Source organism: Saimiri boliviensis, chromosome 7, assembly GCF_048565385.1.
Source record: "Saimiri boliviensis isolate mSaiBol1 chromosome 7, mSaiBol1.pri, whole genome shotgun sequence".
In the NCBI taxonomy this organism is placed as follows: Eukaryota; Metazoa; Chordata; class Mammalia; order Primates; family Cebidae; genus Saimiri; species Saimiri boliviensis.
Genome location: NC_133455.1, coordinates 33,727,400 through 33,754,494, shown reverse-complemented (window position 1 = coordinate 33,754,494; position 27,095 = coordinate 33,727,400). Strand labels below are relative to the sequence as shown.

At 35.5% G+C, this 27,095-nt stretch overlaps 1 protein-coding gene across 20 annotated transcripts in view; it reads right to left on the bottom strand.

Moving 5' to 3' along the window:
• ANKS1B (ankyrin repeat and sterile alpha motif domain containing 1B) overlaps window positions 1-27,095 on the bottom strand; it is a 1,271,383-nt gene that overhangs the window by 452,097 nt on the left and 792,191 nt on the right. The window contains exon 1 of one of the 20 annotated variants that reach the window (XM_074402373.1): window positions 7,654-7,670. The exons of the other annotated variants lie outside the window; for them this stretch is intronic. The gene's annotated coding sequence lies outside the window, so the exon portion shown is untranslated. Of the gene's footprint in view, window positions 1-7,653; window positions 7,671-27,095 lie in introns of those variants that run through there. 20 annotated transcript variants of the gene reach the window in all.

Here is a 27,095-nt window from a genome sequence, read left to right as displayed (position 1 = left end):
GGGATTGTTTCATATATACTGGTAGTTTTGGTGCTCTGTTTTTTTTTTTTCTCTAGTTTTCTTCCTTCCTCCATTCCCATCCTGCAATCTGCACCATCCATCCTCCTGTAAGGTTATTCATGTTAATAAACTGGTAAGTATATTCACATATATTTACCCATTTTAAAATAACACACATACACACACATACACAAAGGCAGATATGTTTGGATATACACATATATGGGAGAGTATTTTTGGCATGGTTTCATCAAAATGAAATTATATTACTCACTTTTCTGAACCTTAGTTTGCTAATTTTACATCTTCTAAACATTCCACTAAGTAAATGAGTTCTAATTTATTGTTATTTCTATAAAGTTAAAATAGTTATTTTTAGGTATTTTCAACTTTTAAAAAATAACTACATAATAGTCCACAATATGGATAAACCACAGTTTATTTATTTATTTATTTATTTATTGCCTGATAGCTCTAGGATATTTTTGCCTGATATCCTTCCTTTTATTATATTTTTAAAAGATTTTTATTTTGAAATAATTGTCAACTTGCATGAATTTATAAGAAACAATAGAGAGAGTGATTCTGTATAGATTTTATTCAGTTTTTCCAGTTGTGATATCCTGGGTGTCTAGAATAGTATCACAATATCACAGCCAGGTCATTGGCACTGCAAAAAATTCATTGGCCCTGTTTATATTTCATGTGTTTTACATGCACTGTGTATGTATATGTGTGTGTGTGTTTAGTGCTATACAATTTTATCACGCATGCAAATCGTGTGACCATCCTCACAGTCAAGACACAGACAGCATCATCACAAGAATCCCTCCTGGTACCTTTCTACGGCCATAGCCATGTTCCTCCCTTTCCCATTTTTTTGGCCCCCAGCAACTACTAATCTGTTGTCCCTCTCTATCATTTTATCATTTCAAGAATGTTACATGAATGAAATCATATACTACGTAACCTTTTGGAATTGGCTTTTTTTCATTCCGCAGAATTCCTTTGAAATCCATACAAATTATTCAGTGTGTCAGTAGCTTATTTTTTCATTGGTGAGTAGTATTCCATGACTGTACCACACCATTTACCCATTCTCTTCCAGAGTGGCTGTACCATTTTACATTCCCATTAACAGTATGCAAATAATTCAGTTTCTTTGAATCTTCACTAGCATTCGGTGTTATCAATTTTTTAAAATGTAGTCATTCTTATAGGTATGCACTGATATTTCACTGTGGTTTTAATTTATATTTCTCTCATGGCTAATTATGTTGAACAAAATCTTATTGCCTGTATCTTTTTGTTAAAGTGTCTGTTCATGTCTTTTGCTCTTTTCTTCATTGGATTGCTTTTGTTTGCTGAGTTTTGAAAATCTGTTTTATAGTCTAGATACTAGACATTTGTTGGATTTTTGATCAATTTTTCTTTTTATGCATGTTTCTGGTCTCCACCACATTATTTTTAACCTTAAAAATGACCATTTAAAAATGTGTCTCATAAGTAGCCCATAGCTATAATTTTTTTAAATCTGAAGTTTTAAAATATACAATCTGTAGTAGCTTACATTTTAATAGGCACATACAATTTGAGGTAATGATAATTACTCTTGATTTTAACCATTCCATCTTATTTTATGTTAATATTTATTTATATTGTTGTTTCCTCATTTTTCTTTTCTTCAGTTTTGGTACTCTGGTGACATTCTTATTCATTCTATTTTTCTCTTTTTAACTTTGAGACTCTGAGATCTTTCTCCATTTTTTTTTTCAGAGTTACTTTATTTTTCCCTGCTCTAATGATCAGATATATACTTTTCTATGATTATTTGAAAATAAGTTAGTTACCAGTTATTTCACTCTCAAAAATGCTATATATCCTTCCTACTCCAATAAAGTTAGACCCTCAGAATGTTTTTCCTTCTTTGTTCTCTTTTTCTGATAACCACATGTGATCTCTGGAATGCTTTTCCTTTACCCATCTGCCTTATTCCCAACCAGTTCCTAGGTTTTGCTGATAGTAACTTAGTACATTTTTTCTTAGTTGATTACTAGAACTTCCTCGTAATGCATTCCTTCTCTTTGAAGAGCGTTAATTTAGTATTTATGTTGCACTTTCCCAGTTGGTTTATACATTTCAGTTTAGATTTAATTATTATGAAGATTCATTGGTTACCACTATTTCACATCCCTGTAACTATCTTCATCTTGGGGTTTCTGTTTTCATTTGTTTGTAGTTTAGTTAGAATAATTTTTCATATATTCAGAAAATATTTTAAACTGATTAATCATGAAAACAGTGTATCAAAATTTGTGAAATGCAGGTAAAGTGGTACTTGGAGATAAATGTATAGCACTAAATGCCTATATTAGACAGGCAGAAATACTCACCACTATACTAGTGAGGAACAGTGCCTACCTTAGAAATGACAAGAATTTCAAATTATTTTCCTCAGAATTCACTTTAAGAAATGAGAATAAGATGAAAAATAGTTCCAAAAAAGTAAGCAGAAGTAAGGAAATAAAGATAAGAAGATAAATAAATGAAACAAAAAATCAATAGAGAAAAATCAATGAAACCAAAAGCTGTTTTTTGAGATGATTAGTTCAACTGGTAAATCTCTCTTCAGGCTGACCAGGAAATAAAGGGGAATAAAGCAGTAATCAATACCAGGAATGAGAGAATTGACAGCCCAAGAGATTTTGTGGATATGAAAAGGATAATAAAGTAATGTTACAAGTAACTGTTAGTGTCAGTAAATTCAGCAACTCTTTGAAATGACAAATTCATTGAAAGATGCAAGGTAACAAACCTTACTCATGAAGAAAAGTTCATAACTGACTAGCTCTCTATCTATTAAAGTAATTGTATTTGCAGTTAAAATCTTCATACAAAACAAAACCCCAGGCCTTAATGGCTCTAGTGATAAATTCTACCAAACATATAATGAAGAAATAATAGCAATTCTACAGAAACTCTTCCAGGAAGTTGAAGAAAGAGAATATTTGTCAACTCATTTTATGAAGCTAGCATTATTTTGATTCCAAAATCAGATCAAAACATTATGAGAAAAGAAAACTATATGTACCAGTGTCTTTCATAAACATGGATGTAAAAATTCTTGACAAAATTTTGGCACATAGTAGTCAACAATATATACAAGGTAATATGATATGACTAAATGAGGTTTACCCCAATAATGCAAGGTTTCTTAAACAAGGGAGAATCAATTAATGTAATTCATCAGATTAACGAATAAAGAAAAACCATATAATCATCTCAGTAGATGCAGGAAATCATTTGACAAAACCCAACTCTACTTATCATAAAAACTCTCAGTGAACTCGAAAGAAATTTCTTAAACCCGATAAAAAAGGCGTTTATAAACAACTTACAGTTAGTACCATACTTAACTGTGAAGGATTGAATGCTTTTCTGTTAAGTTTAGAAATAAAACGAGAATGTCCAATCTCAACACATCTACTGAACATTGTACTGGAGGTTCTAGCTAGTGTAGTAAGTTATGAAAAAGAAATAAAATGCATTCATATTGGAAAGGAAGAAGTAGAAGTACTTCTGGCTTATATTCACACATGACATGATTTTCTACGTATAAAATCCTATGAGAACTACATAAAAGCTACAAGAAATAATAAGTGAGTTTAGCAAAGTTGCAGGATATAAGATCAATATAAAAACACCAATTGTGTTTCTCTACACTAACAATAAACAATAGGAATTTGAAATAAATGCCAACATAATTTACAACAGCACCAAAGCTATGAAATTCTAAGGAATAAAACTGTCCAAAGATGTGTCAGACCCATACACTTAAAATTATAAAATATTGCTGGGAAAAATCATACAGGATCTAAATAAATGGAAAGATATACTATGTTAATAAATTGGCACAGTCAACATTGCTAACAGATCTGTTCTTCTAAAATATGTCTATAAATTTAATTTAATCCTAATCAAAATCCCAGCAGGTGCTTTGTTTGGTAGAAATTGTCAAGCTTCTCCTAAATTTCATATGAAATGCAAATGATCCAGAATAATCAAAACAACTCTGAAAAAAGAACAAAGTTCACAAATGCATACTAGCTGACTTAACACTTATTATAAAGACACGGTTATCTACACAATAGGATATTGGTGTCAAGATAGACAAACAGATCAATAAAACAAAGTAGAGGGTTCAGGAATAGAGTGACACACAGAGGATCAATTGATTTTTGACAAAGGTGAAAAGTCAGTTCTGTAAAGAAAGGAGATACTTTCAATGAATTATGCTAGAACAATAGAAGACCTACATGCAAAATTTAATCCATCTGTTTTACCATATATAAAAATTATCTCAAACTGTATCATAGGCCTAACTATACAATCTAAAACTACAAAATTTCTGGAAGAAAACTTAGGAAAAAATTTAGGGAATGTATTAACCTTAGGTTAGGTATCAGAAGTACAATTATAAAATAAAAATGATAAACAACTAAAATTTTCAGACTTCCTTTTGAAATACAATATTAAGAGAGTGAAAAACAAGCCGCTGATTAGAATAAAACATTTGTGAATCATGTGATAACAAATTTGTATCCAGAATATATAAAGAACTCTCAAAACTCAGTAATAAGGAAACAAATCAATTTTTAAAAATGGGCAAAAGATTTGAACAGAAGCAGAGAAGATATACACAAGGGAAAGAGACATTTGAAAAGGTGCTCAACATCATTAGTCATTAGGAAAATGACAATGAGATACCATTTGTTAGAATGTCTAAAATTAAAAAGTCTGAGAATACCAAATGGCGACAATGATGCAAATTGAGTGAAACTCTCATTCCTTGCTGGATGAGAATAGAAAATGTTATAACCACTTTGGAAAACAGTTTGATGGTTGCTTAAAAAGCCAAATATAGATCCACTAGATGACCCAGCCATTCTACTGCTACATATTTACCCAAAAGAAATAAAAACATGCACCATACAGAGACTTGTATATGCATGTTCACAGCAGCTTTATTTGTAATAGCCAACAATTAGAAACATCCTAAAAGTCCATCAACAGACAAATGGATAAACAAGTTGTGGTATATCTATATGATTGAATATTACTCACCAATAAATAGGAATGAATAGTTCATACACACAAGACATGGATACATGTCAAAATCATTTTGCACAGTGAAAGAACCCAGACCAAAAGAATACATTCTTTATTATTCCATTTATATAAAGTTCTAGAGAGAACTTATGTATGTCTTATCTATAGTGACAGAAAACAGATCAAAGGCTCCTGGGGGTAGGAGGATAAGGTTGGTAGGATTATAAAGAAGCTAAAGGAAACTTTTGGGGATGATGAATATATTCTTTTTCTTGATTGTGATGATGGTTTCACAGACATGTATACATGCATCAGATATCAAAAAGAGTACATTTTAAATATGTGCAGTTTGTTGTAGGTTGATTATACCTCAATAATCCTAGTTCAAAAAGTTTAAAAATTAAAGTGGAAAAAGGAAATGTAGAATGATGGGGAGGGAAGTAACTTATTTTAGATAGAATAATCAGATAATGCCTCTCTGAAAAGGTAAAATTTAAACAGATACTTGGAGGTGGTGAAGGAATAAGCCATTCTGGCATCTGGCTAGAGTTCTAGGCAGTGGGGATAGCCAGTTTGAAGGCCAATAACCTGCTCTATATTGTAATGCCATGGTGATCCTGAGGAGGTAAAATTCTGTAGTACTTTAATTTTGGCATGTTCTTAATATCAGTCTTCTTATATATTGCATAGCCATTGGAGTCCTAGGAGATTGAGATAAATGTGTTACTTCAGGATGTTGTCTGAAAAGTGTCATTAATTGTATTAAAATAAATCCATAATATTAGTTTAGGTAACTAAAATTAATGTACTCTTTTAAAAGTAGAAGGCAGCTAATATTCTGATCAATTTAAGATATCTCTTAATTAAGTTTGAGTTAAGGGGGGAATACTTCTTTTTAAACTATTCATTTCTTCAGCATTCACTGATTTCTTCAGTAAATATTTACATTTTAAGCATTTTGCCAGATAGTGGGGAGATAGCTTTGAATATCCATGTACTTCTGGAATTTATAGCCTGGTGGAGAAAATGAGTTTATCATTTAGAGAAATGTCCTTTGAGATGAGAGAAATTAAAACTTAAGAGACATGACTTCTTATTGTGACCACATAGAGAGGATAAATACATTAGAGAAAATACTACCTGCTTTAATAGGTGTTACTTGGTGAAACTCTGATGAAACAGTTAAGGTGAGTAAGATGATTTGGCAGAGGCAGCAGTTAATTATATTTTCTAAGAAGGAAAATGACATTTGGGAAGGATGAAGGAAAACTTCTGGACTGAGTTTAAGAAAAAAGACAAAGAAACTGACTGAAGCCTTCAAAATGTAATAACTATCTGTTTATCCTAGCATCAAGGTGACTGACATAAGGCACATACTTTTCATAGAATGTGAGTCTTTCCAGTGATCAAACTCAAAGAAAATAGAAGGTAGCTAACATTTATTGAGCAGCTACTATGTGTCCAGCATTTATGTATGTTATCTCATTATGTAAAACAACTGCAAACACATATTGAGGATTTACTGTGAGTCAGCTTCTATTCTAAATGTTCTACATGTATTGGCTCACATTATTTTATAGTAAATTAGTAGTACTATTGTTATCATCTCCTTTTATAGGACATGAAAATAAGACACAGAGAAGTTATGAATTGTCTAAAGCTGCCCGATTAAACTTGAACCCCAAGTAGCCTGGCTCCAGAGCCTAGCTAAGCTTTTTGCCACTACTCTATGCTGCTTCTCTGTTCTAGGTGCACTTAATGGGAAATTTGCCCTTTTGCAGGAGTAAGAATGCTCATCCATACACCTGCCAGCAAGTTTGTTTTAAAAGGCCTTCTTGGGATTATTTTGTTGTTGTTTATTCTTCACTTTACATTCATTATTCTTGGCTTCTAATGTGAAAAGCCATGAGAAAAGGCAGGAGGAAATAACAAGAGTTGGGAGAAGAGTAAAGCCCACCACTTAGATATTTTTACTTCATGTCAGCAAAAGGCTTTGCTGTGATTCTGAAACACTGCAGCTTCAGTGCTGTTTCCACATGGGTGCTCAGCTGGTCTGCAATGCATGGATGGATGCCTGTGCTATGTGTCTAGAAGACAGCTGCTTTGATGAGACGGGAGATAGTGTGGAGGTCGGTAGCCCAGACTCTGGAGCCAAGCTGCCTGAGTTTGAATCCTGGCTCTTTTACATAATTCAAATATTTGTTTCTTCTATTTTTAATACAGAGAATAGACTAGTTTCTGGGAGCTAAGTTGTTCTTTGGGAGAGTGAGGGTACACCTCACCCCATCTATCCCATGGTTTTATTTGAAGCTGAAATAAAATAGACGTGAAAAAAGCACTGTAACTAAAGCTATTTCAGTCCTAGGGATATATTATTATCTTTACTGCCAGTAAAATAGATACTTGTGTTGTTCATTCAGTCCCTCGACCAAGAGACTGGTCCTGAGCCATCAGTGCATTTCCTTGCCCAGTTCTCTTTGTTTCCAACAGACAAAAATGCATGGGGTGAGCAGTCTGGCCAAGTAACAGGAAAGCTAATTGTACCGTGAAGTGATCAGAATTCCCAAACCCGTGATGTTGTTAGAGGCTTTGTCTTCTCTAATATGCACCAATAGTCAGGTCTTCAGTACTAAGCAGCCTGGTTTTTGCAATTTATCTAAAAGTAAAAAGAGAAAAAAGTGCGTGGGGCCAGGACTGGCAAAGAAAGGATGATTCTTATTTCTATCATAATTAGCAAAAGGGACAATTAGTTATTTTAACATATTTTAAATAAAGATTGGTTATATTTAAAGGCACTGGTTTAAAAAAAAGCACACAATTTCCTAGGAAGGCTATGCTCACATTGGGGAAAGAAATTGCTATTCCGCTAATAACTAAAGCGCTGGTGTCTATGTGAGCCTGCCTTTCTGTCTTTTACATCTTGTTATACAGGTGTAGTAGCTAGAAGTGAACAGTGTTCATTTCTGTAGGGTAGAATAAGAAAAATCTCGACTAGCAACTCTATTTTTAACTAGTAAGTAGCAGTATCTCATTTTTCTAATACTAGATGTCCTCTGAGCTGAGAATTATAAACTACGTACCCTTCTTCCTTATGGAGAAAAACTGACAGTAAGAATTAGCAGGAAAAGAGACAACACATAAGAACAATGCCTCTTCCACTGACAAAAGGATAGCCATTCTGAAATTCAAAAATAGAGGTCGCAGACACCAGAAAAATGAAAGGGATTTAGTCATTCCAAGAACTGGAGAATGCTGTGGGTCAACAAAGTTCTGGATCATAACACCAAGATTCAAATAGGAAAATGTTCCAAGATTATGAACTAGTGTTTAAATGCTAAGAGAAGTCAGAAGCTTGGATTCAATTTTCCCTAAGGCCTTGCATTTTATTTCTAACTAAAATTTCATGGAGCACTTAAGAAATACCAGCCTTTACAAAACAGATCTGACAACTTATGTGCTGGGGTATGGTCTAAAATAGGAAATGAAATTTAAGCCTAAAATGCTAAAATCTTTTGGCAGACAACAAAATTATATATATAGGCCATACCTGATTGGAAAAAAATAGTAATTCCGTTGATTTTGTTCTTGTTTTCCCTTCTTTTAAGGTTTCTGGCAAATGTTTGAATCTTCATGGAGAAGAAGGTGATCAGAGAATTAAGTCATCGAGCCAGTGTGTGTGACAGCCTTTGTGTTAGAGGAAAGGGAACATGTCCCAGCCTTAAAGATTTTAGAGTTTAGTGAGGAGAAAATTACCATGCAGGATGATCAGTACTATATTGAAGATGTATGCAAGATATATAAAATGTTGAAGGAAGGGGAGGATGCTTAACTTGGCTTGGATAGAGTGCTTATAGAGGAGACCATCTAATCTGTGCATTGAAGATGTAGTAGGAGTTTGTGAGGCAAAAAGAAGGAAGATGGTGTTCTAGGCAGAGGGAACAGCATGTGCAAAGATATGTTTGAGGAACAACAAATGATTCATTACTGCTGTACTTCAAAGGTTACATGTGCATGTATGAGGAGGGAAATCTGCACAGAAATGGGCATAGGATAAGTAGGAAGCAAACAATCAAGGGACTTGTGTGTCACGAAAAAGAGTAACTCTTTTCTTTCCTGAGAACAGAGAGATTTGATCAAATTTTTGTTGCACAAACATCCTCTGGAGGATGTGGAAACAGATGAATACTGGAAAGAAACTGGAAGTAGAAAGGTATAGAAAGCCTGTAAGGCTCTTTCTCTTAAAGAGAAAATAGACAAAATGACCCAACTAATTATTTCAGGAGACAGTCTTTAGTGTAGAGGGGCCTCCAAATATTATTAGCCTCTTAGAGTAAAACAAGCCCTCAACAGCTGATTGGACTTCCTGTGAAAGAAATTTAGTCTGCCATGCCTCAGCTGCAGAAGTCAGACATGAGATAATTCTCCCTATAGAGAATACTGTCTAACGTTGGTTCAAACTTAACTTGATAGCCATGGAAAATGAACACTCTTCAATTGCTAGAAGAGCAATGTTAAAATTTCAGGTGTTTTGTGTATGCTTTACAAAATGATGAAAAATAGATTAATACACAACTTTTTTAAAAAGATGATGGCTGAGAAGATTCAACATGTTGACAAATACAGAAAATGCTTAGAGGAGTACTTGCATATATGAACTTAATAAATAGTGAAAATAAATATTAGCTATAACAATAAATACTGACTATATATTATTAGCTATAAGTATTTCCTATAATAATCATAATACATGTAATAATACATTAGTGATGATTGGCTCCTGAATCAGAAACAAATTTCAAATAATCATCTCTCTGAATAAGTCAGGTACTATCTAAAATCCATTAAATCTGTGATTTTGAAAGAACTCACCAGGAAACTCTGGGTCAATTTAAAACCCATCATCTTCAGCAGATATATTGAGATTAAGTATAAACACAGAAGAGGCATTGAATTTATTTTTTCGTTTTACCCTGACTATTATAACTATTCTGGAATCTCATGATTAGAGTAAATACCTTCTGTGATGGATGCTTATTTACCTTCTTGATAAAATCAACTGGTAAATCTATAATTCTTATAAATCAGAAGCCAGAAAAATATTTTGACCTCAAAGTATGCTTATTTCCATTTTCTACTAATATTCTGAGAATCCAGGGCTAAAACTTGTTTCTCCTTCATTTTTCCCAGCAATCGTAAAATGTTTCTTTGGGTAAAGTGGGATACATTTTCAGAGAATTTGAGCCTCAATTCTGTGTGTATTTTTCACACTTAAGACAATCTTAGAAACTTCACATGCAGGAAATTTAATTTATTTCATATAGAAGCATTGGCTGAAAATTGTAATATAAACAAAAAATAAAGAATAGAGCTGGCTTAGAAATGCTGAATTAATAGACTAAAACATCTTTATACCATAATATAAACATATAATTAGGTAATTTAAACCAATCATTGAGATTCATAATGACCTAAAGTCATGAGGGTAGAAAAAGAGCTTTGTTTTATTCTGTTTTCTATACAACTCAGAACCAACATAGGTATCTCTCATGGACAGTTGTATTTACCACCAAGCATTTGTCATTCTCTTCCGATAACCAAAATTTTCCTTGGGGGATTTATCCTTTCACTTACTCACAGTTCCTGTGCTTGGCAGGAGTTTCTTGCCTATCATCTTCCGGGATAGGTATATGACCCAAATCTGGTGCTGTAGGTAGCTTCTGAGAGGGCTGCATTGATTCTTATTTCCTTCTACTGAAGGCTTTGTGCAGTTCCTTCTCCTTGTGTAACTTTCCTCTAACTAACAGCATACCTCAGCATTAGGAAGATGTCACTTCCATCATTAGATTACAAAATTCTCACTTCAATCTTACTAAGAGATCCTCTTCCTTGCTGGCTGACTTAGGAGAGATCCTCTTCCTTGATGAAACAAGATTCATGTTGAGGTTCTTGGCAAGGAATTGAAGAAAATCTATTGTCAACAGCCATCTAGGAAACGAGGTCCTCAGCTCAACAGATCAAAAGGAACTGAATTCTATCAACAACCATGTGAGCGAAGTGTATCTTAAGTTGAGCCTTCAGATGAGCCTCCTGACCTGGCCTACACATTGACTGAGTTTTGTGAAAGAGCCTGAAGCAAGGACCCAGTTAAGCCATGCCTAGATTCCTGACCCACAGAATTTGCGAGATTAAAAAATGTATGTTGTTTTAAGCTGTGAAATTTTGTGGTCGTTTGTTATACAGTAATAGACAAGTAATGCATCTGGGTGCTTTTTATGCTTCCCTGGCCAAAATGTTTCATTCAGAATTGACCACATGATCCAATTCAGTACAATAAAAGTTAGAATGCCCTTCCTCTGCTATACACAAAGGGCATAAGACTGCAAAGACTTAACCTTGGTGATATTGGCAGTCTTACTTAACCCATTTGAAAACTGAGAAGGAAGCCAACAGACAGCATAATAGAGAAGAATTGGAAAGAGGCTGGGTCCTAATAACCTTTTTTGGAGAACTCAGAATCAAGCTGCAACTGAAACCTGAATTTTCCTTGGATTTTTAGATATGTTCCTTTATATTTTACAAATATAAAGCATTATATTTTCAAAGTGTAAAAAAAATTTTTGCTTAAAACAATTTGAGTTATAAAATCATATACTACATCATGAAATAGTCATTGAATTAATTCCTCTTGTTGCTTTTGGTCTTACAAATAATGTTTTATTCTCTCTATAAAACAGTAATTAATTGTTAACAGAGCTAAGAAAACTGATGCACAATGAAGGAATTCTCTTCTTCAGTACTTCTGGAGTCTAAAATAAATTTTAAAAAATAAAGTGCTAACAATCAGCTCAGTAGTGTTTACATAGCTTAGCTGATATTGGATACAAGAACTGACATGAATTTGAACTGTATAGTCACACTGAAGTTTGTTTTTTAAAATAATATACAGACAAAATTTCCAACATGTTGCTTTCTTCTGTGTCCATAGAACACTTTGTTCTATGCTAATTTCTTTTCACAGCCAAATAACATCTTTAAGTTTCCATGTACATTTAGCAAACTTTTCCCAGATTCTACTGTGGTTGTGTTACAAGTTGAGTATTCCTTATCCAAAATGCTTGAGACCAGAAGTGTTTCAAATTTTGGAATATTTGCATATACATAATAAGACATCTTGGGGAAGAAACCCAAGTCTAAACATGAAATTCATTTGTGTTTCATATACATCTTGTACACACAGCCTGAAGGTAATTTAGTACAATATTTTAAATAATTTTGTGCATTTAAATAAGTTTGTGTACCTTGAGCCATCAGAAAGGAAAAGGTATCACTATCTCAGCTGCCTGTACGGATAAACTGTGGTTGTTTGGTATCACCACAATTCCTGATTCTGAAATTACATGCTACTGATAAGCAATCTTTTTTTTATACTTACTCACAAGTACTTACTAGTAAAAAATATGACATACTCTTAATACAGGAAAATATAATGTGTTCAGGGTAACTAAGCAGCATAGTAGCATCACAAGAATACCTGCATCAGCTGTTAAAGAAGAGCAACAAGAAATAGTGGCAGGCTTCCAGGCTCCACCTATGATGCTGTGTTTTGATTAAAAGGTTTCTGTATACTGTATTTCATTTTTTACTTTATTTATTTATTTTTTTTGAGACCAAGTCCCTCTCTGTTGCCTGGCTGAAGTGCAATGGCATAACATCTCCACTCACTGAAACCTCTGCTCCCGGGTTCAAGCAATTTTCCTGCCTCAGCCTTCCAAGTAGCTGGGATTACAGGTGTCTGCCACCATGCTCAGCTAATTTTTTTTTGTGTGTGTGTGTTTTCAGTACAGATGGGATTTCACCATGTTGGCCAGGCTGGTTTCGAACTCCTGACCTCAGGTGATCCACCTGCCTTGGTCTCCCTATTGCTAGGATTACAGATGTGAGACACCACACCCAGAATATGTTTTATTATTTACTATTATTAATATTAATTGAGATGGAGTCTTGCTCTGTTGCCCAGGTTAGAGTGCAGTGGTGCAGTTTCGACTCACTGCCACCTCCACCTCCTGGGTTCAAGTGATTCTCCTGCCTCAGCCTCCAGAGTAGCTGGGACTATGGGCGTGTACCACCACGCCCAGCTAATTTTTGTATTTTTGGTAGAGATGGGGTTTCGCCATGTTGGCTAGGATGGTTTTGATATCTTGACCTCGTGATCTGCCTGCCTTGGCCCCCCAGAGTGCTGGATTACAGCTGTGAGCCACTGCACCCAGCCTATGTTTTATTATTTTAGATGGGAAGAAACATCAGAAGCAGGTGAGCGATCAGGAAGTGGGTCCTCTAGGGATCAGGAGGCATTCTACTGGTTGGCTTTTAAAAATGTTTCCAACAGAGTCATTTGCCTCATTTACAATGTCTTTTGTCTTACAAATTTTTCGTTGATTTCATAAACTGACTGGATTTCTTGTTATGAATGCATGCTGCTCTAGACCTTCAACAAGTGCACCACACATTTTCACCATGTCATCTACAGGGACATTTTCCTCAGCGTGAATGTCATCTTCATCATTACTATTATCATAATCACCTTGATTCAGAACCATTTCAGCCATTTCAGAATTGGTCAATGAATGAACAACTGGAGCCTCAATGTTAAAAAACTTCATTGATATGCACTTCTTCCAGCTTTCTGATTGATATAGTTTGAATGTCCCCTCCAAATCTCATGTTGAGATGTAATCCCCAGTATTGGAAGTGTTTGGATCATAGGGGCGGATGGCTTGGGCCATCCCCTTAGTGATAAGTGAGCTCTCATTCACAGTTCACATGAGATCTGGTCATTTAAAAGTGTCCGGCACCCCCTCCTAACTCTCTCTCTATCCCATTTTCTCCATGTGAGATGCCTGCTCCCTTTTTGCCTTCCACCATGAACAAAAGTTCCCTGAGGGCCCCCCAGAAGCCAAGCAGATGCCAGCACCCTACTTCTTGTACAGCCTGCAGAGCCATGAACCAATTAAACCTCTTTATTCTTTATAAATTACATAGTCTTAGATGTTTCTTTATTGCAATGCAAGAATAGCTTAACATACTGATAGACTCTGAATGCATATTTTTTATATGAGAGGAGGTCCAAAATCACTTTTTTCACACTTGACATATGGGAATCCTTCAAAGTACCAATTTGTTCATCATCATCACTGAACATAGCCGCAGGCGAGAGGTTGTACCAGACATGCAAAACTGTGTCTTTAGTCACTATGTTCCAAGTCTTGGCAACAGCATATACAGTATTCTTCATGTTAAACTCCTTTTGGAAAACATCCACACCCATACCTCTGTTCACTGATGCTAGCATACTGTTTAATAATGTGTTTTTATATTTCCTTTTCATTGACTTAAGGATACCCTCACCCTGTAGCTCAATGAATGAAGTCACATTTGAGGAAAAGTGCATGACATAAAAGTTTTTGATGACAATTTCAGCTGGCGGATGAGTAGAACAGTTGTTAAGAAATAACAAAACCATGCAATTGTTATCCAGTACAGCTTCTGTGCAGTGAGCATGAACCACTGGTACAAAAAATTTATGAAATCAATCAGAAAACATGTCCCTGGTGACCTATGCCTTTCTGTTAGCATAACAGTCTGGTAAGAAATTTACTCCTTAAAAACAGCAAGGACACAAGCTTATGCTTATCACATCCTGTTTACACTAATGTGTGCCTGCTGCATTAGCATGTCCCAGCATAGGGAGTATCCTTGGCATACTTAATTTCTGTTGGGGCTGTCTTATCAGCTGTGGTTAGTGTCCTTCTGGGGCAATAATGGCAAAATGCCAAAACAGTGATGTTTCATCAGCATTATAGACTTGCTTTAGCATCCAATTTTCACAAGTGATGACCTTGGCAAACTTGTTACTAATTTTTTTTTCACCGCTTTGTAATCAGCAGATGCTTTACTACCACAATCTTTACAAGTCTAATGCTGTGTCTTTTCCTGAATATTCATGGTTCCCTTCAATTTTCAGTTCATTGTGATAGATCTTTGTTTGTTTCATAATCAGCATACCTAACTAAGTGACATGGGTTCACTGCAATACCAACAGATCCATTCCTTCCATACACAATTGAGATCTTCCATTTTGGCTTTATGCAGTGTTTTTCTATTTTTCATTATCTTCTGCTCCTCACTTTCAGTAAGAACTTCAACAGTTTATTCTGCTGTTTCCTCAGGTTATATCTGGGGTCATACCAACACCATACTCTTCTGCAAGATGTTTCACACTTTCACCAATATCCAGTTTCTCCAACAGCTTGACTTTCTGTGCCATAAACATACATGAATGCTTCCTCTTTTTAAAATAATTATTACCCACACCCATGGGGGGTATCTGTAGGCCTTTTGGACATTTTCAACAATATCTTTATAACACAGAACAGCGAATAAACAAAAAATCCACAGTGGGTAACTACGTCTTGGCCCCACATGGGACCTCATAAGGAACCTGCTGTTGGCACATCCAGTCTATACACGTGCTTTCTTATTATCCTTGACGTGCATGCTTGTTGAGGGAGAGTAATCTGGACAGGGAGGAAAACAAGTTGCAAGTCAAGAGGGCTGGGGGGCGCCTTTTTACCCTTGGGCAGGCGTCCCCAAACTACGGCCCACGGGCTGCATGCGGCCCCCTGAGGCCACTTATCCGGCTCCCCGCCGCACTTCAGGAATGGGCACCTCTTTCATTGGTGGTCAGTGAGACGAGCACAGTATGTGGCGGCCCTCCAATGGTCTGAGGGACAGTGAACTGGCCCCCTGTGTAAAAAGTTTGGGGACGCCTGCCCTTGGGGATGCTGGATAAATTAAAATAATTTCAGGTACTATCAACTTTGTTGTATTTCTGACAAAGCAAGGAATGTTTCCCCCACCTTTTAAGTGTTTGTTCTCTATAATATTGTTATATTTTTCTGCTTTGTTCATTATTTATCTTATAACAAATATAGTTTAATTGAAAATAACTTTATATGCATAATTTTCCTATTGGATCATAAATAACACCATTCATAATAAAATAGCAAAAATAACAATATTTTTATAGTTTTAGATATGCTTTAAATTAAATAGTAAGAACAAAAAGTTCATAAAATCTTATCAAGGTCAAATGCTAGCCCAGTTCTTGATCCAAAACCAGATATCTCTTCAGCTCACCCTAATGAACTATCAATGACTAATCTTATATTGGGATAATAAAAAATAATGCTTTAGCATGATAAAGGAATACCAAATATAGAGAATGTAGAAAAAAAAAGGTTAGCAGTTATATAACAAACCTTGGCTATAACATTCGTTTTTATAAACTACAGTAATTCTCTAAATCAAGTACATATTATGGATTGACTAAGTGTGATAATAGTAAATGGGCTTAGGAAGAATATACATTTAGTTATCTATTTTAAGGAACAAACTCTGAAAAGAAGGTATTGTGTCATTTACCTTAACAAATCGTTTAGAAAAATGCCATGCATTCTCTTTCCTCCCATCCTTCTTGACATCAATAGCATTTTGCAAAAGATGGTGGTTTAGGGCCATGTAACAGCTAGCTTAGTATATTAGCTCTAGGAAATTTTCTAAATAAAGAGCAGACTCCTAATTATGTGACCATATGAAGAAAGCTCTCTGTGAATCCCCTTTCTCATCTATAAAATTAGGAGAATCTATAAAATGCTTTATAGGATTGTTGACAGATTAAATGTAATAACAATAACAGTACTGACATATGAAAAATCCTCAATGAAAGCTAACTGCAATTACTACTATTATAATATCACTGTGACTATTGTTATTTATTGTTAGTATCAACAAACTTATTTGGCATTTAAGATTCTCTGCCATTTGGGCTTAATCAATCCCAGCTGCATTTATAATATAATAAACACTAGGCTGTAAAATTCATTTCTATGAAACCTTTCCTCCATGTTATGATAATGCTTCCTTCTACTCATTCATTACCTGCCTCATGGCTTCTTGCTTCCCTGTTTTTGTTCATGCTAACCTTTTTACCTATAATAATCTGTGGCCACCCCCATTCTTTTTGCCAGTTTCCTCATAGCTTTATTCTACTGACCCTTTGAGGTCCTTTCACCTCTCTGCAAGACTTTCTAGGATACTCCCAGTAGGAAGTAATTTCTTCTTCTTATAAACTCCCATAGTATATTATTTATGCTTCTTACATGGCATTTTTAACTTTTGATGCTGTTAAAAATTTACATGTACATCAGATATTTTTCAAAAGACTTTAAACACCTAGATGATGGGAGCCATGTCTTAAACATCTCTCATACAGTACCTAGTAGAATGTATTGCACAGAGAGTTAAATAGACATTCTAAGTGAATGAGTGATTATAGGAAACAGACAAGTAGTTCTTGCTTCATTAGAAGAATCTTCTAGCTAACTGGACTAAGCAGTACTTATTTTCCCAAAAAGTTGAATATAAAGACCATTGTTGGAGGTTTGTTTCTTAGATAGCCAAGGTTGATCACTGTATTCTTTTGATTTTCCAAAGATTGGGGCTAATGCCTGAAATTGGGGGAAGTTCTTTGAGCGAAAGTGTTTAAAAATTTTTTTAATCTGAATGAAATTTCAAAAAAGTGAATGCTTCATACTTGACCAGAATTTAAAGCACCATGGGATAAAAATTTCTGAGTTGTGAGTCTGAGGGGTCCAAACACAAAACCTCGAAGTATGGTGTCTTGGTTTGCTGACTACTTTGAACTGAAGGACACTGAAGAGCCCTCAGAAGCAAGGTCTTTCTGATCTTCTCCTTCCTTCTTTCTCCCTCTCTGCTTTCTCCCACAAAGTAAGTCATAAAACCTTGTTTCCAAATCTTGGCTATAATGAATAGTGCTACAATAAATGTGGGGGTGCAGATAGCTCTTCAATATATTGATTTCCTTTCTTTTTCGTATATACCTAGCAGTGGGATTGCTAGATCATATGGTAGCCCTACTTTTAGTTTTCTCAGGAAACTCCAAACTGTTTTGTATAGTGATGGTTCTAATTTACATTCCTATCAACAGTGTGAGTTTCCTTTACTCCATGTCTTTGCCGGCATTTATTGTTGCCTGTCTTTTTAATAAAAGCCATTTTAACTGGGGTAAGATGGTATCTCATTGTAGTTTTGATTTGCATTTCCCTGACAATCAGTCATGTTGAGCACATTTTTATATGTCTCTTTGCCATATATATGTCTTCTTTTGAGAAATGTCTTTTCAGATCTTTTGCCAATTTTAAAATAAAATCATTAGATTTTTTTTCCTGTAGAGTTTTTGAGCTTCTCATATGTTATGGTTTTAATCCCCTGTCAGATGGATAGTTTGCAAATATTTTCTCCCATTCTGTGGGTTAGTTATTAATTATATGAAATATTTAGAAAGAAAAAATGGTTGCATCCATATCTGAAAAATTTAGAGACACTGATGAGATGATGACCTTCACTCCCTAATGTTGTTATGGATCATCTAGATGCCACCAGACACATTAAAGAAACTGCGTTGTAGGGAATAATCAACAGTTGGATTGAGCTTATGCAGGTTGTTTCCAAAAGTTTTAAAAATTCCATCAGATAACAGAAGAAATAATGTCAAATAAGAATCATTGGTTGCCAGGTGTGGTGGCTCATGCCTGTAATCCCAGCACTTTGGAAGGTTGAGTGGGGGCAGATCATTAGGTCAAGAGTTTGAAACCAGCCTGACTAACATGGTGAAATCCTGTCTCTACTAAAAATACAAAAATTAGCCAGGCATAATGGTGGGCACCTGTAATCCCAGCTACTTGGTAGGCTGAGACAGGAGAATTGCTTGAAACTGGAAGGTGGAGGTTGCAGTGAGCCAAGATTTTGCCACTGCACTCCAGCCCAGGAAACAAGAGCTAAACTCCACATCAAAAAAAAAAAAAAAAAAAAAAAAAAAAAAAAAAAAAAAAAGGAATCATTGGTCAAGGAAGTTTGGGAAATAGAGGACAAAGGAGGTTAAACAGGTTTCTTTAATATAGATTACTGAGACTTTGACATCATAATTTTCATCATGAATCTCCAATAAGGGTTATACAGCATTGATGTTTCCTGATCTCATATGGCCAAAGATTACTCTCAAATTTTTTTTGAACCAGAGCACCTTGAAGGACTGATAATCTATGAAGCACATTTTGGGAAACTCATGTCTAATATTATCCAAAGGAGGTTAATGACAATATGCCATGAAAATTAATCAAAATGCAGTTTCATATCTATCAAACATACATTTCACTTATAATATCAAATCTAAAAAAGACATAGTCTTGAAGTAAAAAGAGCCTTATCATTTTAAGTGGGTAATCCGAATATTAATTCACCTGTTTAGAATCTTATCATTCATTAAACAAGGACTCAGTTTTTACCTTCTTTGTGGCAAGTTGTGTTCAGTACCAAGATAATAAAAGATGTTAGAACACAATATATCTTCCCATTTAGATGGCAATTCCAGAGTTGTAAAGGTACATTCTTTGGCAAAATAGTTTTAAAAAATATGTCAAGGGGCTATATCAATAAGTTATTGAGTCACAGAATATTAAAGAAGTGGGAGATCAATATAGGAGAGAGAAGAAAGTTTCATGGATGCAAGATTTGAACTGGCTGAGGAGACTGATAGGATGTACAGTTTAGCTCCATTTGGGTTCAAGCATAGAATATGTACAGAATAAAGAAAAGATTTAGGACTCCAAGTTCATAGTAGAAACATCTCCTAGATCTAGAGTTAGAGATCTGGATTCCAATCCCAGTTCTAAAAGTCACTTGCTATATGACCTTAGCTGTCTTGTCTGTATATAGATTATGGAAAATAATGCCTGTTTTGTGTATTTAAAAATATCATTAGGAGGAAATGCCTATAGACAGTATAGTATGTTGTTAAGATTTGGGGTTCAAACTATATTTATCTACGTTCATCAAAACTTACTACAAAGCATTGCTTACATGTCCTCAATGAACATTTATTTCATAAAAGAATGAATGGATAAAAGAAGTTAGACAGAACTGAATTTCCTCTGCCACTTACTAACTACATGATGTTTGTTGAATTAATTTAGTCACCCTAAGCCTCAGGTTTCTTATCTCTAAAATGGGGATTAAAATTATTCTTATGTCATAAGATTGCTCTGAGTAAATGCAAATTTATGAAAAAATTTTAGCACAGTAGTTAGTGTATACTTTTCATCACATATACATTCTATATATTGGACAATTAAAGATAATTCATCAAATATAAAGTACAATGATTGCGTTTATGATAATTAAAAAAAAAAACTACCACATAGCAGAGAAGGAGTAGTGAGTGTTCAACATGTAATTGTGAACTGACACTTTTGGTCCAAGAGCTGCATCAGAACATGATGAGTGACACACAGGACATACTACGATATCACTAAGAATGTGAATTTAAAAAGAATCATATAATTGACTGATTCTTCAGATGGATTCTAGATTACAATACCATTTAAAAATATGTGTAAGAAAAGTGGAGTCGAAAATTATGTATAGGAGGCTTTCCAGTATATGTTGAGCCTCAAATGAATAAAACAAACTAAAATTTAGACATTTACTCACAATAAATATAGCTCAGAGGTGATAATCTCTTGAAAGAGTACTGATGATATTAATCATTTTATACATTTGTAAACTCATTTGTGTTCTATTGGGACACAAAGAGGATGTCATATAACATGTGATGATAACAGATGTAGATGTTTGAGCTGGTACTCTCATTCTGAGGAACATTCACTAACTTTGATACAAATTTTACATTAAAAATGATTTGAAAATTGTCTTGCTTGATTTCCCTACTGCCTTTGAAGTATTTTGGTTCAATACTTTGAAGTATTACAGGGTTCAATAAATCAATGAGACATATGGATTATCTAGGGAGAATCTATTTGTTTCTATAGGCCATTAAGCTGTTGGAAGCACATAAATCAATTATTCATGATTTCTTCTGATTAACAAATTTGTACTATCTGAAATACATGTTCAGGACTATTGAATACTTTACTAAAAGTTATATTATTTGCTCCTAATGACCAGAGTTGGGTAAATAATTACTTCTTTTCTTAGCGTTTTAGAGATATAAAAGGGGCTCATTTCTAATAACAAAAGATCAATTGCACAAGGCATTCTAGAAAGGAGTGTTCATAATATCACATTTTAAGTAATTGAAAAATGTATTTAAATATATTTTGCCCAAACTAAAGCATGACATCAACCATCTGTGTATAACACAGCATTGCATTTTCTTACATTCTCTAGCTAAATATTAGAGGGACTACTATGTAAAAATTATCAAATTATTCTAATAGTTCTATACTTAAAACAATTAAGATTGCTAAATAGAAACAGCTCCAAAATGCAGTTCGCAGTGAGAGAGACCCAAAAGGTGAGTGATCTCCCCATTTCCAAATGAGGTACCAGGTTCATTTTAATGGGACTGGTTGGACAGTGAGTTTAAACCAAAGAGGGCAAACTGAGGCAGGGCGGGCCACTGCCCCACCTGGGAAGTGCTTCTGACCAGAGGCCCCCTCTGACATTCCAGTTCAGATACTGTGCCCTCTGCAACCCACAGAACAGGAGATCTTCCCCAGGCTAAAAAGCACCCATGAGTTAACTGCACAGAGCTGAGCAGTAACCATGGCCAGTGCTGTGGGTTGTTGGCACAGATCTAAGTGGATGCACTGGTTAATGCTGAGAAAGCCTGTGGGATAGAGCTACCTGCCCCTAGAAAGAAGGGGAACTGAAAGCAGGGAGTCAGGCAATACACTAGCTGGGTCCCTCCCCCACAAAGCCCAGCAAACTGAAGCCCTCTTGCTTAAGAGTTTCACAGCCAGCACATCCACTCAAGCTTGACCCTGAATGATTGAGCTCATTGGGGAAAGGGCAGCCACCATTGCAGAGGCAGGTCTAATCTTCCTGTGTAAACAAATGACATAGGAAATATATGCAACAGCTTGACTGAGTCTGTGGCAGCCCATCAGTGCCTCTGCAGGCAGACAAAAGAAGGTCTGCCTCCTCAAGCAGCTCCCTAAGATCAAAGTTGATAAATCCACAAAGGTGGGAAGAAAACAGCACAAAAATGATGAAACCATCAAAGACCAGAATGCCTCTCCTCCTCCAAAGGATTACAACTCCTCACCAGCAAGGGAAGAAAACAGGATGGATAATGAGTTTCATGAGCTGACAGAAGGAGGCTTCAGAAGGTGGGTAACAAAATCCTCTGAGCTAAAGGAACATGTTTTAACCCAATGCAAAGAAACTAAAAACCTTAAAAAAATGTTAGATGAAATGCTAACTAAAATAACCAGCTTAGAGAAAAACATAAATGACTTGATGGAGCTGAAAAACACAGCACAAGAACTTCATGAAGCATACACAAGTTTCAATAGCTGAATCAATCAAGCAGAAGAAAGGATATCAGAGATTGAAGATCAACTCAATGAAATAAAAGGAGAAGGCAAGAAAAGAGAAAAAAGAGTGAAACATGAACAAAGCCTCCAAGAAATATGGGATTATGTGAAAAGACCTAATCTACGCTTGATTGGTGTACCTGAAGGTGACAGGGAGAATGAATCCAAGCTGGAAAACACTCTTCAGGATATTATCCAGGAGAACTTCGCCAACCTAGCAAGGCTGGCCAACATTCAAATACAGGAAATACAGAGAAAACCACAAAGATATTCCTCAAGAAGAGCAATCCCAAGGCACATAATTGTCAGGTTCATGGGGGTTGAAATGAAGGAAAAAATGTTAAAGACAGCCAGAGAGAAAGGTCAGGTCACCCACAAAGGGAAGCCCATCACACTCACAGTGGATCTCTCCACAGAAACCCTACAAACCAGAAGAGAGTAAGGGCCAATATTCAACATCCTTAAAGAAAAGAATTTTCAACCCAGAATTTCATATCCAGTCAAGTGAAGCTTCATAAGTGAAGGAGAAATGAAATCCTCTATGGACAAGCAATTACTGAGAGATTATGTTGCCACCACACCTGGCTTACAAGAGCTCCTGAAGGAAGCACTAAACATGGAAAGGAACGAACAGTACCAGCCACTGCAAAAATGTACCAAATGGTAAAGAACAATGATGCAATGAAGAAACTGCATCAACCAACGGGCAAAACAATCAAACAGTGACAAAATGGCAGGATCAAATTCAGACATAACAATATTAACTTAAAGGTAAATGGCCTAAATGCCCCAATCAAAAGACACTGGCAAACTGGATAAAAAGTCAAGACCCATCAGTGTGCTGTATTCAGAAGACCCATCTGAAGTGCAAAGACACACATAGACTCAAAGTAAAGGGATGGAATAAGATTTACCAAGCAAATGGAGAGAGAGAAAAAAAGCAAGGGTAGCAATCCTAGTCTCTGATAAAACAGACTTTACACCAACAAAGATCAAAAGAGACAAAGAAGAGCATTACATAATGGTAAAAGGATCAATACAAGAAGAAGAGCTAACTATCCTAAATACATATGCACCTAATACAGGAGGACCCAGATACATAAATCAAGTTTTTAATGACCTACAAAAAGACTTAGACTCCTGCACAATAATAGTGGGAAATTTTAACACTCCACTGTCAATATTAGAAAGATTGATGAGACAGAAAATTAACAAGGATATTCGGGACTTGAACTCAGATCTGAGAACAAGCAAACCTAACAGACATCTGAAGAACTCTCCACCCCAAATCCACAGAATATACATTCTTCTCAGCACCGCATCGCACTTACTCTAAAACTGACCACATAATTGGAAGTAAATCGCTCCTCAGCAAATGCAAGAGAACAGAAATCATAACAGTCTCTCAGACCACACTGCAATCAAATTAGAACTCAAGATTAAGAAGCTAACTCAAAACTGCATAACTATGGAAACTGAACAACCGGCTCCCGAATGTTGACTGGATAAACAATTAAATGAAGGCAGAAAAAAAGATGTTCTTAGAAACCAATGAAAATGAAGACACAATCTATCAGAATCTATGGGATACATTTAAAGCAGTGTCTAGAGGAAAATTTATAGCACCAATTGCCCACATGAGAAGTGAGGAAAGATCTAAAATTGACACCCTGCCATCAAAATTGGAAGTGCTAAACGAGCAAAATAAAAAAACCTCAAAAGCTAGCAGAAGACAAGAAATAATTAAGATCAGATAGAGACACAAAAAAACCCTTCAAAAAATCAATAAACCCAGGAGCTGGTTTTTTGAAAAGATCAACAAAATAGACAGACTACTAATCAGACTAATAAAAAAGACAAGACAGAAGAATCAAATAGATGCAATACAAAATAATAAAGAGGAGATCACCACCGATTCCACAGAAATACAAACTACCATCAGAGATTACTACAAACAACTCTATGCACATAAACCAGTAAATTGGAAGTAATGGATAAATTCCTGGACACTTGCACCCTCCCAAGACTAAACAAGAAAGAAGTTGAAACCCGTAATAGACCAATAACAAGGGCTAAAGTAGAGGTAGCAATTAATAGCCTACCACCCAAAAAAGTCCAGGTCCAATCGGGTTCACAGCTGAATTCTATCAGACATACAAAGGGGACCTGGTACCATTCCTGTTGAAACTATTCCAAACAATACAGAAAGAAGGAATCCTCCCTAACTCATTTTATGAGACCAACATCATCCTGATACCAAAACCCAATAAAGACTCAACTGAAGAAGAAAACTTCAGGCCAATATCCAAGATGAACATTGATGCAAAAATCTTCAATAAAATACTGGCAAACTGAATCCAACAGCACATCAAAAAGCTTATCCACCACGATCAAGTAGGCTTCATCCTGGGGATGCAAGTCTGGTTCAACATATGCAAGTCTATAAATGTAATCCATCACATAAACAGAATAAAAGACAAAAACCACATGATTATCTCCACAGATGTAGACAAGGCCTTTGACAAAATTTAACAAGCCTTTATGCTAAAAACCCTCAACAAACTAGGTATCGATGGAATATATCTTAAAGCTATTTATGACAAACCTATAGCCAATATCATACTGAATGGGCAAAAACTAGAAGGATTCCCTTTAAATACTGGGACTAGACAATGATGACCTCTCTCACCACTCCTATTCAATATAGCATTGTAAGTTCTAGCCAGAGCAATCAGGCAAGAAAAAGAAATAAAGCATATTCAATTAGGAAAAGAGGAAGTCAAATTGTCTCTATTTGTAGATGATGTGATTGTATATTTAAAGCCCCAATCGGCTCAGTCCAAAATCTCCTTAAACTGATAAACAACTTCAGCAAAGTCTCAGGATACAAAATCAATGTGCAGAAATCATAAGCATTCCAATACACCGAAAACAGACTAACAGAGCACCAAATCAAGAACAAACTCCCATTCACAATTGCTACAAAGAGGATAAAATACCTAGGAATACAACTAACAAAGGATGTAAAGGACCTCTTTGAGAGAACTACAAACTGCTGATCAAGAAAATAAGAGAGGACACAAGCAGATGGAAAAACATTCCATGTTCATGATTAGGAAGAATCAATAACGTGAAAATGGCCATACCAAAATTAAATGTAATTTATAGATTCAGCACTATCCCCATCAAGCATCCAATGACCTTCTTCATGGAACTGAAAAAAGCCACTTTAAACTTCATATGGAACCAAAAGAGAGTCCGTTTAGCCAAGACAATCCTAAGCAAAAAGAACAAAGCTGGAGACATCATCCTACCTGACTTCAAACTATACTACAAGGCTACAGTAAGCAAAACAGCATGGTACTGGTACCAAAACAGAGATATAGACCAATGGAACAGAGCAGAGGCCTTGGAAGCAATGCCACACATCTACAACCATCTGGTCTTTGACAAACCTGACAAAAACAAGCAATGGGAAAAGGATTCCCTGTTTAATAAACGGTGTTGGGAAAACTGGCTAGCCATGTGAGAAAGCAGAAACTGGACCCCTTCCTTACACCTTACACTAAAATTAACTCCAGATGGAGTAAAGATTTAAACATAAGACCTAACACCATAAAAACCCTAGAAGAAAACCTAGGCAAAACCATTCAGGACATAGGCATAGGCAAGGATTTCATGACTAAAACACCAAAAGCAATGGCAACAAAAGCCAAAATAGACAAATGGAATTGAATTAAACTTCAGAGCTTCTGTACAGCAAAATAAACAATTATTAGAGTGAACTGGCAACTAACAGAATGGGAAAAAAATTTTTGCAATCTACTCATCTGACAAAGGGCTAATATCTAGAATCTATAAAGAACTCTAACAGATTTACAAGAAAAGAACAAACAAACCCATTCAAAAGTGGGCAAAAGACATGAACAGACACTTTTCAAAAGAAGACAAATATGTGGCCAACAAACATATGAAAAATGCTCATCATCACTGGTCATTAGAGAAATGCAAATCAAAACCACATAGAAATACCATCTCATACCAGTTAGAATGGTGATCATTAAAAAATCTGGAGATAACAGATGCTGAAGAGGATGTGGAGAAATAGGAACATTATTACACTGTCAGTAGGAGTATAAATTAGTTCAACCATTGGGGAAGACAGTGTGGCAATTCCTCAAGGATCTAGAAATAGAAATTCCATTTGACCCAGCAATCCCATTACTGTGTACATACTCAAAGGATTATAAATCATTCTACTACAAAGCCATGTGCACATGTATGTTCACTGTGGCACTGTTTACAAGAGCAAAGAACTGGAACCAACCCAAATGACTTTTAATGATAGACTGGACAGAGAAAATGTGGCACATATACACCATGGAATACTATGCAGCTGTAAAAATCAATGAGCTTGTGTCCTTTGTAGGGACATGGATAAATCTGGAAACTATCGTTCTCAGCAAACTGACAAAAGAACAGAAAACCAAACACGGCATGTTCTCACTCATA